This window comes from Ornithodoros turicata, chromosome 2, assembly GCF_037126465.1.
Source record: "Ornithodoros turicata isolate Travis chromosome 2, ASM3712646v1, whole genome shotgun sequence".
Taxonomy (NCBI): domain Eukaryota; kingdom Metazoa; phylum Arthropoda; class Arachnida; order Ixodida; family Argasidae; genus Ornithodoros; species Ornithodoros turicata.
In genome coordinates, this window is record NC_088202.1 from 106,426,939 (window position 1) to 106,440,358 (window position 13,420).

Genomic DNA, 13,420 nt, shown 5'->3' on the forward strand with positions numbered 1-13,420 from the left:
GTGATAAAGAAAAAAAGGGCAATCAGACTGGCAGGATCAAGAGCTTGACTATTGGTTGAGGGAGCGTGACTGTTTCTGTTCTTCACGCCTTCTTCACGTCACGACCAACGACAAAAAGTAATCGAGGTCGATTACTCTGACGAGAATAGGGCCCCAGGAGGGGTTGAATCCCTTAGCGCCTTACGTATAAATGCAAAAAATATTGTGTCGTCTTTGCTCCTATAACTCGAATTGTAATTCTAACAAACCGATAGCAAATATACAGTGATGAGACCTGGCACGTATTCACCTTATGAGGCAACATGTGTTTTGTTATCATTATGTGCAGCTGAAATTTGGGAACACATATAATACTGGCCAGGCTGGGTACCACACCATTGGACCCCTTGAATGCTTCAAGCAAGGTACGTAGCAGCAAGCAGCTAATAGGGTATACGCAGTTCAGGATAGCCCTCCTTGGAGCTTCAACTAAAACCTATGCTGTCCGACCGCAAGGGCATAGGAAGCAAGCATAGTTACATCAACGCTTCACTATGAGCGTCCTTTTGTCATGCCCTGTAGGAAATAAAATATCGTATGTGACACACCGGTAACTGATTAATTGGCATTGGATAAGTTTTTCATTTGATCGGATGTCACACAAACGCAAGCAAAGGCAAATGGCAGCTTGCTGGTGCTCGATTCGTGAACCAAAATACAAAGGTTTAGTCAGGTACGCTAAGTATGAAAATTGTTTCTTTAACTATCGGACGATAATTCCTTGTTAGAATAGTGTACGTACTCCCATTTGCTCGTACTCGCAATGTCATTTTTACTACTTCCAAAGGATAGGGTCTTAATTTCACCCCCAATGACGTCATTTACTTCTTGAGTAGAGCACGCACAAGGGTGCTTATGCCGACGTGCGGAAATATTCATTCCCTATATTTACACGCGCCATCTGAGCTTTTGTAGGGACTAATCTTCTAAGTCTATTATACGAACGGTTACCAGTAAGGCAATGTTAATTCTTAAATATAGTCTCATTGTCTGTTTTTACGATAGTGTCCACAACGGAGCAATGTGACTCGTCTCAGAACTATCTCCGCTGCCGAACGGGTCACTTCGTGAACATCACCACCAATGCCTGTACGGGTTCGATCAGTTCGGCTATCAAGCTGGATGCAGAGACGTGTCGCACCTGCGTGGCTGTGGTTCGTTGACTTTTGCAGCACTCATATCTCTCGTGGTTCAGCTAACGCAGTCTCGCGGACACACTCCAGGAGTTACTAGAAAAAAATAACAATACAAATAGTTTTTTTTAATCATCCTATTACAGAAGATGTTGTATGTCCGGAAGACCACATCAAGTGCACGAAGTCCTATTGCATTCCATCGCACTTTCTTTGCGACGGAAGATGGGATTGCATTGGGGGTGAAGACGAGATCGAATGCAGTGAGTGGCGACCTTCTTCAAAGTTTTGTCTTCTTCTAATTGTTCCTTGCTGCTATGAATTTTAATAGAATAAATATAGTCGACAATCATGTGCCGGTCTCTCTCCCCTTGTTCCAACAGATAAATACGTCTGTCCTGGTCGATACAAGTGCTACAACCAGAGTTCCTGCGTAGCCTTGCATCAGCTGTGTGACGGCATAAGACAGTGCAAATATGGCGACGACGAACGCTTGTGTGGTACGTATCGACGAAAAGCCGTGGAAGTATGTATTGGGGAATCGTGGAAAATGTACTATTGCTGAGCAATAACGTGACAGAGCGATGTCTTCCAATTCAGACCTAAAATGTCCAGCATCGTGCGAGTGTAGGGGGCAATTCATAAAGTGTGTCGAGAAGAATTTGGTGGACCTTCCCGAGGACCTATCACCTGATGTCAGGAAGTTGTGAGTGTCAATGTAATTTATACCCACCGTGGTGCAGTATCTGACGGCCCTGTTACTCTTTCCAGGAATTTCAGCTTCAACCGATTGGATATACTCAGGTCCAACTTCTCACCGTTCAAGCACTTGGGCGAGCTGTGAGTATTGACAACTGCGGCCAAATAGTCATTAGCCTCTTGAATGTATTGTTGCCGAAAACCAGTGCGTTACCTTCTCCTGTGAAGCGTGCTTTGTCTGCATTACACTGGTGTTCAAGGAAGAAGCCCGCTTGCCGACACAACTGCAAATGCATCTACTATGTGAATGATTTCTCTTTGACCTCGTGAAGGGAAGGTAGTAGTAACTCCAAGCACATTAAATATTGCGTTTGCATGCCAGTAAACGCAGTGCCTATGTGCGATGTCTATGACATGCTACAGATGTCTAGAAAAGCATTAGGATAACAGTGAGGAATAGCTTTACAAACGCACTCAATCATTCACGAAATATGAAATACTAGTTATCTGTTCATGTGTGTCGCAATGGTGAGCACCACCTGCGCTGAGCCCTTACCCACACGTCACTATGGCCTAACTTCTTGCGCGGTTGCGATGTACCACATCCGGGTCGGTTCTCTCTAAATGGTATCACGGATACCTTTTTGGAAAAACTGACTCGGTACACCTGCGCATTCCTGGTTCCCGGAAAAAAAATCATCGATCAATACTTCAGTCGTAAACCAGTCGGTGCAGCACCTTGATGTGGTTGAGCACCGCAATGGGCTTCTTCAAACAGCAAGAAGCGTGCATCACCGTGTGCTGCTGGCTGGACATGATGTCATCCTTCAAAATATATATGGGTGCAGTGGCATCACACCGAATGAGTCAGCAGGTTCTGATGCTTTGAAGGTGAAGGTGACCATGGCGTGCTGGTGTACGAGGCGGGAAGGGCGCCTTTGAATGCCTAGTCTTTGAATGGGCGAAGAGCGTCGCTGCATAGTGAGTCCTGGGAGGAACGAGCAGTCGGCAGATAATCTTGAAGCCGTTATGAAATCTGGGACGATGATGGGTCGAATTGTCAACTGGACTCTGCTGTTTGTTGTCCGTGTCACCTAATGTAGGGGAAGATTGTGTTCCTCTACACGAGTCCTATCGTCATTGTAGAGCACAGCACTAAAGGCTGTAGCACTGTAGCACTCTAGAGGCATACTAAAGCACTTAGCACGGGCCCGGGCTTACCCGAAAGCGCGAGCTCGGCCCGGCCGCGGCCGGGCCGGGATTTGCGTTTTTTATGCGGGCCTGGGACGGGCTCGGGCTTCAGCCACCGGGCCCGTGCTTGACAACGCCGGCCATGGTCGGGCAAGTAGCGAACATATTACACGAGACTGGAGAGCTAAATTTTCATGTCACTTTTTTTTTTTCATTGGGTATGGGATATTGAATAATTGGGGGCTTACGTTGCGAGACAACAGAGATCATGAGCGACGGCCACAGCGGTCGGTCCGTGGGTTGCTTTTGCCTACCTGAGAGTTTCTCTAACGTGCGATGAAAGCTCATCACACGGCACCCCGTAATTAACGTCCCTCGCACATTGGGTATGGGATATCATGGTATTCTCAGAACTATCACTTTTTCATATGTGATCATGCTTATTTCGCGTAATGAGTCTGGTTTCACACGTGCACTCTCACACACATTTGGGGACGATTGGTGTGGCGGGGCGCGATTAGATTGTTTGCCGACAAGACGAAAGGAGTTGGGCGATTTGGGCAAACAGAAGGAGCGTATCTTCGCTTCACAAAAGGCCAGAAAGGAGCAGCCGCGTACTATGTCTGAACACGACACCGCTCTCTCTGTGAAACAGAGTGAGACGCTGATCAAGGCGGTCACCACCCAAGCAAGCAAGCACCAAGCGCAGAGCGGCTTGCAGGCAGAGAAACACAGCCGCTCCGTTCGAGTGTACCTCCTCACTCTCTACCAATTAGCTGCGTCGCTTTCCCTCGCTGCGCTGTGCTCTTTAGTAAATCTAAATACGCCTCCGGGCCTCGAGAGCACATAGAGCAGAGGCGGGCTGGGACCGGGCCTGAGCATGGAAAAAATCTGGTACGGGCTGGGCCCGGGCCGGCGGAGTCGGGCCTGGGCTGGGCCCGGGCTGGAAATCTATGGCAGACGTAGGGCCCTGGCCGGGTGGGCCGTAGCAGCCGGGCCTGGGCCGTGCACGGGCCAAAAAATTAGGCCTGTGCAGTGCTATACGTCATCGTCCTTGAACGAAGCTGCGGCTTGAGAAACTCCCCAGCACATCCATCCCTATATACCGAACGTTCATCAATAATCAAGACTCATGAAAATGGACATCATCTCTTCTCTATAGTGCTCCACGAGTAAAAGTGAGGTATGCCGTAAAAACCGATGATTTTGTGATTGGGCAACACTTTTATCGCCGGGCCTGTGAATTGATGCAACATTATACATTATTTTCCCTTCATATGACATTACACCCTGTTGCAACGAACCTTCAGGTACGTCAGACAGTATGATAACGAAGTACGACTTTGTGTTCTTGAAGATTTTCCAGTGAACGGTGCACGTGCCGCATTATATGATCTTGGTGTGTGCGGTGTGTGTTGTGACAAGTTCTGAAACGGTAGAACACAGACACACTCAAATGATTCCGACTCAACACCAACAACAACTACATGAATGACGATGGGATGAGGTGATTCACCGCAACAATTGCGGTACCATACCTCAGTGCATGTGGGTTAATATATGAGTGGGATGACGATAAAAAAGATTAGACATACACACTCGCGCACACACACGATACACGCAAATGAGATACCACACACGCGGGTGCGTCGTAGGAGGATAGTAGTTCATCCGGTCGGCCACCGGAGATGTAGTGCTGTGAAGATCACATCAGCGTCCCTTGTTTGAGAGCAGCTAAGTTGAATACATTTACGTATACGCGAGGGCAAGCCCGTGCAGCTCTTTTGTGGACAGGACACGAAGAAAATAAAACGGAGCCGTCGAGCGCGTTTGTGAATGAAAGCGTTCCTCGATTTGCGTCGTACTCGTGCGGTGGTGCTTGCTGGCTAGACAGTAGCAACAGACATTCGGATGGGACGCAATCGCTCCAACCCAGCAAGAAAGTACTTTACGTATGACATCACGACAAACAAGTCCGTTTGTAGCATGCGCTTCAATAAACGAGAAAGCTTTTTGAACCCATTTGAACAGACAGTAACCTACAAGAACCAGGAGCTACCAATTTCACAGCTGTCTATTGATATTAAATACCGTGTATGCGGAATAAACAGGTTTACATTTTGTAACATTGATTTTTTTTTAGGGGATGAATATTCCCAGCAGAAGCGGAACCGGTTAAAAACCGGTATGAACCGTTATTTTTTTGCTCCGGAGCAGAACCGCTACCGGATCGTTTATGATGTAACCGGAACGAAAACCGGAACGAAAAACGTTTCGGTTCGACACCCTGGTTGTATCATCGCTGACAAGAATGCCCTTACGACAAGAATGCTGTAAATAGTGACGTATACAGTCTCCCTCGTCCTGAGGACTTCAATTGGTATGTCATGAGCTTCTGCTATGACCCCCGCGTTTCTGCAGCTCTGAGGACGCCAAGACAGATCATCAGGCTGCGTGCAAGGAGGCACCGAAGCCGCTGAACTTGTGTCAGAAATGCCGTGAAGAACAGGAACGCTATACACAAGTATACCACGAACAGGAGCCTTATGAACAGCCACGAGTGATTGCTCATCCATAACCTACTTGATGCCAGCAAATGACGAAGGACGGAGGTTCACCGAACCTTCAACACTGAACCTTCTCGTCAAGATAATCGATGTGTTTTTTCCAGGACAAGTTGCAGTCGAGGACGACACCCAGAAACCTGTGATGTTTCACCTGCTTGGTCGGCGAGCCAGCAAGAAAAAGCTGATAGCGGTGCATATGCTTCCTTGTGAAGGCGAGAGCTGCAGATTTGTCTACCGATATATCCATGCCAACTTTGGTGAAGAACTGCATAATTCTGTCCAGTGAACTTTGCAGACGACGCCTAATTGCAGGTCTTGATTTTCCAACTGTCCAGATGCAAACTTTATCAGCATATATCGAGATATTGACCTTGGAGGTTATGCAGGACTTCAGAGCCACCATGACGCGGTAAATAATATAGGGCTTAACACACTACTTTGTGGTACCCCGTGCGTTACCACGACTTCCGGTGTGGCTCCACCATGTGTGGGCACCGATACAAATCTCTGCTGTAGAAAGTCAGCAAGCCACCGGAAAAGTTTAGTGGGAACACTAGTTTGTAATACTTCATGCAACACCACAGCATGACGCTCTCTTCACGTCCAAAAAAAACGCCATTACAATTTCCTTATAGAACTTTGCTTGTTCAACAGTGGTGACAAGGTCAAGGACGGAGTCCATTGAGCTCCGGTGCCCACGAAAGTCAGACATCTCGTTCGGAAATACACGATGCAGTTCCAGCCACCATTCTAGTCGATGAAGCACCATGCGCTCATCGGACTCAGCTTGTGTTTAGCTATATATGCACAAAAGGGGACAACACGGTCAGCCTGCTCTTCGACGTAGGGCGATGGGCAGTAGTATTTTTGAAAGGCGGTGTGAATGTGGTCGAGTATTGCTCGTTAGCCCACCCTCCGGTCTTTATTAGAGAAACAAGCGGACAAGTAAAAGTCCCATAGGCAAGACTTTTCACGCTGATGAGCTTTTTCATTAGCTAGCTACACCCTTTCGCTGTTAATTAGACACATAAATTGGACACAAAGATGTATTTCGCTTTGGGCTCACTACACCAACGAAGAACTGATCGTCACTACATGCACTGAAAAGCCCGCAAACTTGAAGAACGGATTACTGTTTGCCTACGAGACATACCTCTTAAGGCATTGTCCAAGACACTCGTCTTATCTTCATCCGTGCTACGGATTTCCCTCCACCCCCATTCCCCGGAGAGGGGATGTCCACCATCCCTGTTGTTATTGTTGTTGTTTTTTCAACATTCCCCGGAGCTTCTGAGATTTCCCAGTGCAGCTCGACTACCAACACATATTCTCATAAACGTATACCCCCCCCCCTCAATCCCTTGAAAGCTCGGCACTCCACCACACCCCTCCAGGGGCCGATTTCTGGGAAATCATTGATCCCCACTCATTTACATTATAGTGCCTGGGCGTTCTAAATACTGTCCCATGTAAAAAAAAGAGAAAGAGAAAACGATACGGCCGCACCCAATCTGGCACAGGAACTGTTGTTTTCTTTGATAATTCGTTCATCCAGCTCTGCAGTGCACCATGGGCTCGGGGCCATGGGCTCCAGCTCTTCACTGGTGTGTGACGTCCTTAGGGAGTATTCGTGTGCTGTCACATAGACACATAACATCACCTTGCAGTGGATCCCAGGTCATTGTGGCGTCCCTGGGAATGAGGCTGTAGAGGAGGTGGTGTCCCTCTACATGAGTCCTGACCGGCGATGATGGAATGTCCCAGCGGGCAGATGGTCGTGGCCTCACGCTAGGACGGTGCCGGTAGAACTGTCGTGCCAGAGCCGTAGCGCGTGGCAGCAGAGGCACGTCTTCGTCATCACACACGGGCCGCCACATCACTCCCCCCCTCAGACGCGGAGCGGTGTAGAGTTAGCGGTTGGGGTCCGCGTTGATACATGAAGTGGAGGAAGACGGGCGACACGTAGTACAGGGACGACTTGTTCAGAAATCGCAGTAGCAGCAGAGTGGTTGGTGCGGGCAAGCGCTGACCGGGCGGGTTCCAGGGGCGGTGTGAGGGCAGGTATGCCGAAGTAATTCAGAGAGGGGCGACAGAACCGCGACCGGTTCGTGAGCGCTGGGCTCGTAGTGTTGTCGCCAAGGAGACTGCGGGGAGGACCATCGTGAAGCACGGGGAGACCGGGAGTAAAACTCACTGTGGCCTCCGTGAGTGTCCCCGGTGGAACGTTGGTCCCGGAGCCTCTTGACCGCATCTGGACGAGCTGCCAGTGTCTTGTATGGAAGCCTGGTGGGAAGGCGAGGCGGGCAGGGTTCTTGGACCGCAAGCGTAGCAGATGCGGGTGGGGCGGTCGACAGCGGCGTACCGCGACCGGTACAGGAGCGTGATGCTCGGGAAGGTGCCGCTGGTGGAAGCCCGAGGAGTGCCATCACGAAGCGTGTGGCGATGTGACGTGGAGTGGGACCATTGCGACGTGAGCTGGGTAGATGGGTACAACCACGGTGTTTCGCGGCCGGGCGTTGCGATGAGTAGAGCCGCGGTGGATTGGCGTCGTCGCCTAGCGGTTCCTCGGTTGAACGATGCACCGCACCTTCGGAGATGACTTCAGAGGTGGGCTTGCAGGAATTTCGGATGGTATTGGGCCGAATTACGCCGAACATGGTGTTCATAGTTCGGGTCACCAAATGTAGAGGACGATACTCTTCCTCTACATGAGCCCCGACCGGCGATGATGGTATGCCACGGAGAGGCGATGACGGTGGCCTATCTCCATGGCCGCGCCGGTGGAACTGTCGTGCCAGAGCCGTAGCGCGTGGCAGCAGAGGCACGTCTTCGTCATCACACACGGGCCGCCACAAGGCTGCCGACCTACTTGCGAGACGGGCTCATGTGGCACGTGGCGTACCGACGCACCCTACGTATTTCACCCAAGCGGACGCGAAGCAAGCAATTGGTACTCTTATGAGACGTCTGTGCAGTGAACACTGGCGCAGAAGTGTCCCTTCTACGTCGTTCCTGTGCAAGGTGGACCCAGATCTCCGTTTTTATATGCCGTCAGCGCTTCCTCGACCCATCACGTCGCTCATCTACAGGCTTCGCCTCAACGTGCCATACAGTGGACGACTTTTGTTTAAGCTCGGCATGGTCCCGTCCCCCAACTGCGGTCTGTGTGATGTAGTTGAGGACGTGGATCATATACACCAAGACTGCCCGAGGTACAGTGCATACCGTTGTACCCTTGTGTCGTCCCTGTCCCGCCTGGATAATCGGCCATACTCCACCGAAAAGGTTCTTGGGTGCTGGCCAGCAAATCAGCTCATACCTGCCATGCGCGCCCTTGTGCAATTTCTCGTCTCGACGGATCTCTCTGACATATTGTGACGCTCTTTGTTTTTGGGCATTGAGATTTCGTTTTTGGTGCCAAGCTAGGTGGTGATGTTCTCATTTATTCTGTTTTCATTCCGTTTCAAAGCGTCGAGTTTTGTGCAGTTTCCCTTTCTTTTCTTAATAACGCGTCCTGGAGTAGCCAGTCCCGAGTGGCTCGAGACTAACATCTCCATTTTTTTTCTTTTAAAAATCAATCAATCGTTCATCCAGGTTGTCTGTTGTATTTTTAGGATCTTACAGTACAATGGATTGACAGTTCTACCGTCAAACAAGTTCATTGAACTCAAGAACCTGTACTTACTGTAAGACCATCGTGTGCTCCTTCGTGTCTTACAGTAACTCCAACAAGACTTTAAGCGTCTTTCTTGTATTTCAGAGATCTCAGGAACAACAGGATAGTCCAAATTGAAACGGCTGCCTTCGCTGGACTTAAGAACGTCCGTTTGCTGTAAGTTGGCTGCATTCAACGCGTTCTATGACGTAAAATTTCTCGGCACAACCAAAAGCACACTGCATTTATTGCGCAGACACCTGGAAAACAATCCAATCTTATCCGAAATAAAAGCCGGAGCATTCGTGGGGCTTAACAAGGTCACATTTCTGTGAGTATATTCTGTAGATTTTTGTTGCGTGAAGTTACGGTTCCCGTTTACTTCGTTCTTTCTTCCCCTTGTTCACCGCCATCTCACACAGGAATCTGAGCGGCATGTCATTAACTGGGCTCAACAAGAATACGTTTGTGGGACTCCAGCAGGTTACCACATTGTAAGCTTCGTTTGAATTTTGCTCAGGCTAAACGATAAATATAAATGTCGCGCGTGCCACTACAGGAACCTCAAGAACAATAAGCTCCAATACGTAGAAGATGGAGCATTCCAAGGACTGAGGAGCGTCACATCTTTGTGAGTCCTTTCCAATTGAGTGACCAAGAAAAGCTCGAAATGGCCGATATTTTCTACTTCCAGGGACATACAAGGCAATGACATTCAACAGTTCTCGAATGAAATGTTCGATGGTCTCGATTCTTTGAAATCCTTGTGAGTATAGACCAAGTTTCGCTTGTAACAATGGAAATCCCGAAGGACGACACGAACCATGTGCATAATGGTGCCTATAAAACCACCATGACCATGGGACTTTATGCAGGACTGGAAGGCTCGACCAGGAAACTCTAAAAGTGAAACATACCAAACTAAAAGCATTGGTTGGGCGTTATTTTGTAGTTACGTCGTATGTGTTCGAATCTACACTAATAAGTATCTGCTCGTTTCAGGCTCAGCGACTCCTTCAAGTTCTGCTGCCTTGCGTCGCCACAAGTCTCCTTCGACTACTGCCTCCCACCGGCGGACGAAATTTCCTCTTGTGAGGACCTCATGAGCAGTCCCGTCCAACGTTCCTTCCTTTGGGTTCTCGGAGTGGTCGCCCTCGTAGGAAACCTCTTCGTCATCGCGTGGCGCATCCAGACCAAGAACTCCAGCCCCGTCAGCTCCAATCTTATCTTGTCCCTCGGTTGTGCCGACTTCCTCATGGGTGTCTACCTCATCATAATTGCCAGCGTAGACATATACTACCGTGGACGCTACATCCAGAACTCCGACGCCTGGCGAGCGAGTGCGCTCTGCAAATTCTGCGGTTTCCTGTCAACTTTGTCCAGCGAGAGTTCCATCTTCACCTTGATGTTAATTACGGCCGATAGGCTAATATCCATATCGTTCCCGTTCGCGATGGCACGCTTCAGCCTCCGACGAACTTACAACTTGATCGCGCTAGCGTGGGTCGTCGCTATCGTGATTGCCGTGCTGCCGCTTGTGATCCAGCCTTACTTTCAAGGAGAGTTCTACGCGCGCTCTGGAGTGTGCCTGGCCTTGCACATTACAAATCAGAAGCCGTCAGGGTGGGAGTACTCGGTGGCCATTTTCTTCTGCATGAACTTTGTGGCTTTTGCGCTCATTGTGGCGGCGTACGCGTACATGTACTTCAGTATCCGCAAGTCGAAGACTGCTGTGAAGCGTCACGCGACGAGGTCTGTCAAAGCGGACAGCCTCGTCGGAAGACAAATGGCGCTGATCGTCTTCACCAACTCTCTTTGTTGGTTCCCTATGATAGTGATGGGGTTGATGGCGATGTCTGGGGTCAGGATACCAGGTAAGTGAGAGTTCTTTAGTTTGTGCGTGAAGGAAAATGGAGACATGTCTTGTCGCGTTGAACTTCTGGATTCTACACTAATATGTGTTGTAAAAAAGGCGGATCTAGCGGGGGTCGTGGCCCGTCCCCTCAATTTCTGTCATTACATAAAGTTTCTGTTGACCTTAGATAGTGTAATATATGTTGTCGAAGGCAGGACCCCCCCCCCCTCTCAGAAAAATTCCAGATCCGCCTCTGGTTGTACACGCCGCGGTATCGAATATTCACATACTCACACCAGTCAGCCGAGATAAAGAACCATTACAGTTTGGCAAGCTTGGTCTGTAACCCGCAAGGACTGCAACCCGCAAGGACTGCTCAAGCCAGTGCTGACAACTTCTTATTTTCAGTCTTTCTTCTTTCTCGCGAGATCCGTCATTTCTAAAGCCACTTTCCAGCAGCCATTGCACACGATATACACGAGATTATATTCAAGCTCGTACAAGGTTATCTTTACAATACGCACTCCCGGTGCACGTTCCTCACACAAACTCCGCGATCACCGATGTGCTTCGGCCAACTGCACAAGACCTCCTTTTTGCTCCTTTGATAGCTTGGTTTCTCAAGGCACCCTCCGTGAGACTTCGCACTTGTGTTAGTAGGCATCCACTGGAGAGGGCAATAGCTTCCGAAGACAGCATACCGAAAACCGTGCAGTGCGATAGATAGGTTCTTCTCATGGTGAAGAGCACCGACAGACACGGTCAAACAAGGACGGACACCACATTCTCAAACTCAGCAACATTTATTACGACGATGAGGTAGACCTCAGAAGCAGTGGTATGGACTCTATTGCAAGTAGCACGCATTCCTGTGAACACCCTGTGATACAATGGGAAACGCAACATGGGAATCTCAGGAATCAGAATGAACCCACTCGTCTACAATGGTGCAATATCTGAGGCAAACAGAAGCAAACGCCTACACAGTAGACTCAACGACTTGACACGTGGTCGCGAGCCGACGACCTTTGACTTTTTCCTTTGGCCATCCTTTGTTGACAGTTTGTTTACGTAGCATCCGTCTCTGGGTGCGAATCTGGAATGAGGCATGGCACTGAACTGAGAACATCAGAAGGCCGGCTATACAGGATAGAGACATATTTTTCAGATTTTCCTTTAGATCACGGGAGATGCACGGGGAGCAACGAAATTAATCCTCGTTCCCACTTGCGGGAGACCTGCCGCGCGGGCGCCCGGGGCGGCGGGAAGGGCGTTCTTCACCTCGCCGCAAGGGCACGCCTCTCTCCCGCGGAGCTAGTTGCGCTCTGCAAAATTCGCGCTCTGATCGCGGGAGCGGGCAGCAAATGAGGACACAGACCCAGTGCTGCGGCGGCACTGCGCATTCACGATTGGCGCAGCGGTAACGCGTGCGCTTGGAGACTGGGAGGTCCGCGGTTCGAATCCGCGGGCCGACTGTGCCGTCTGGGGTTTTTCCTGGGTTTCCCTCAGATGTGTAATAGGCGTATGCCGGCACAGTTCCCCTGAAGTCGGCCCATGGACGCAGCTATCCTCCCCCCGAGCGGATTCCGCTCGGTCTTCCACTTCACCCTTTCCTCTCCTCCTCTCCACCACCTTTCCCTTCCCGAGAAACATGCCGCCTAATCAGGCAGGCAGACCTCTCGGGTTCCTCCCAACGACACTCCTCCTCCTCCTCCTCCATGACGATAACGCGGGTGAGGAAGGGGAAGCGGAGCACGTTCCGCGACCTTTTTCCGTAAGGCGGCGCGTCCCTGCTTTCCTTCTCCCGCAAGTGGGAACGGGTCTGTAGGGTACTTGTATGACGTGTACTGTACCCTAAAACAGCGATAAGGCGGAAACTGCAGAGCTGAAAGTGATGTCCACTCGCAGCTGCTTCATTCAACGAAAATGGTAGCGGGAGGAAATTGAACGGCTGGTACAAGACATGAATGCAACCGCTTGCAATGATATGGTTCGCTGAGCACCTACTGATGCCGCCAGTTACAGCCAGGGGCGGATTCAGACCCTCGGTTTGGGGGAGGGCGGTTTCTTTGTCGGAGCACGTAGTGGGGGAGGGGAGAGGAGGAATTCAATGTATAAACTGATGTTTTGGTGGCGATCGCCACACCGCCCCCTCTCCCCTGAATCCACCACCAGGATCTTTCTAGTGTCATTTATTGTTAGCCATCAAGCACCCCCACCCCGCTCCTTTTTAGGGTCAGGCTCGTAGTTATGTTTGCGATTACGTGTAACGAAGACCAGG

The 13,420-nt window shown here is 50.0% G+C and overlaps 1 pseudogene; it reads left to right on the plus strand.

Annotated features, from left to right (window-relative positions):
* LOC135384932 (uncharacterized) overlaps positions 1–13,420 on the plus strand; it is a 195,626-nt pseudogene that overhangs the window by 174,739 nt on the left and 7,467 nt on the right.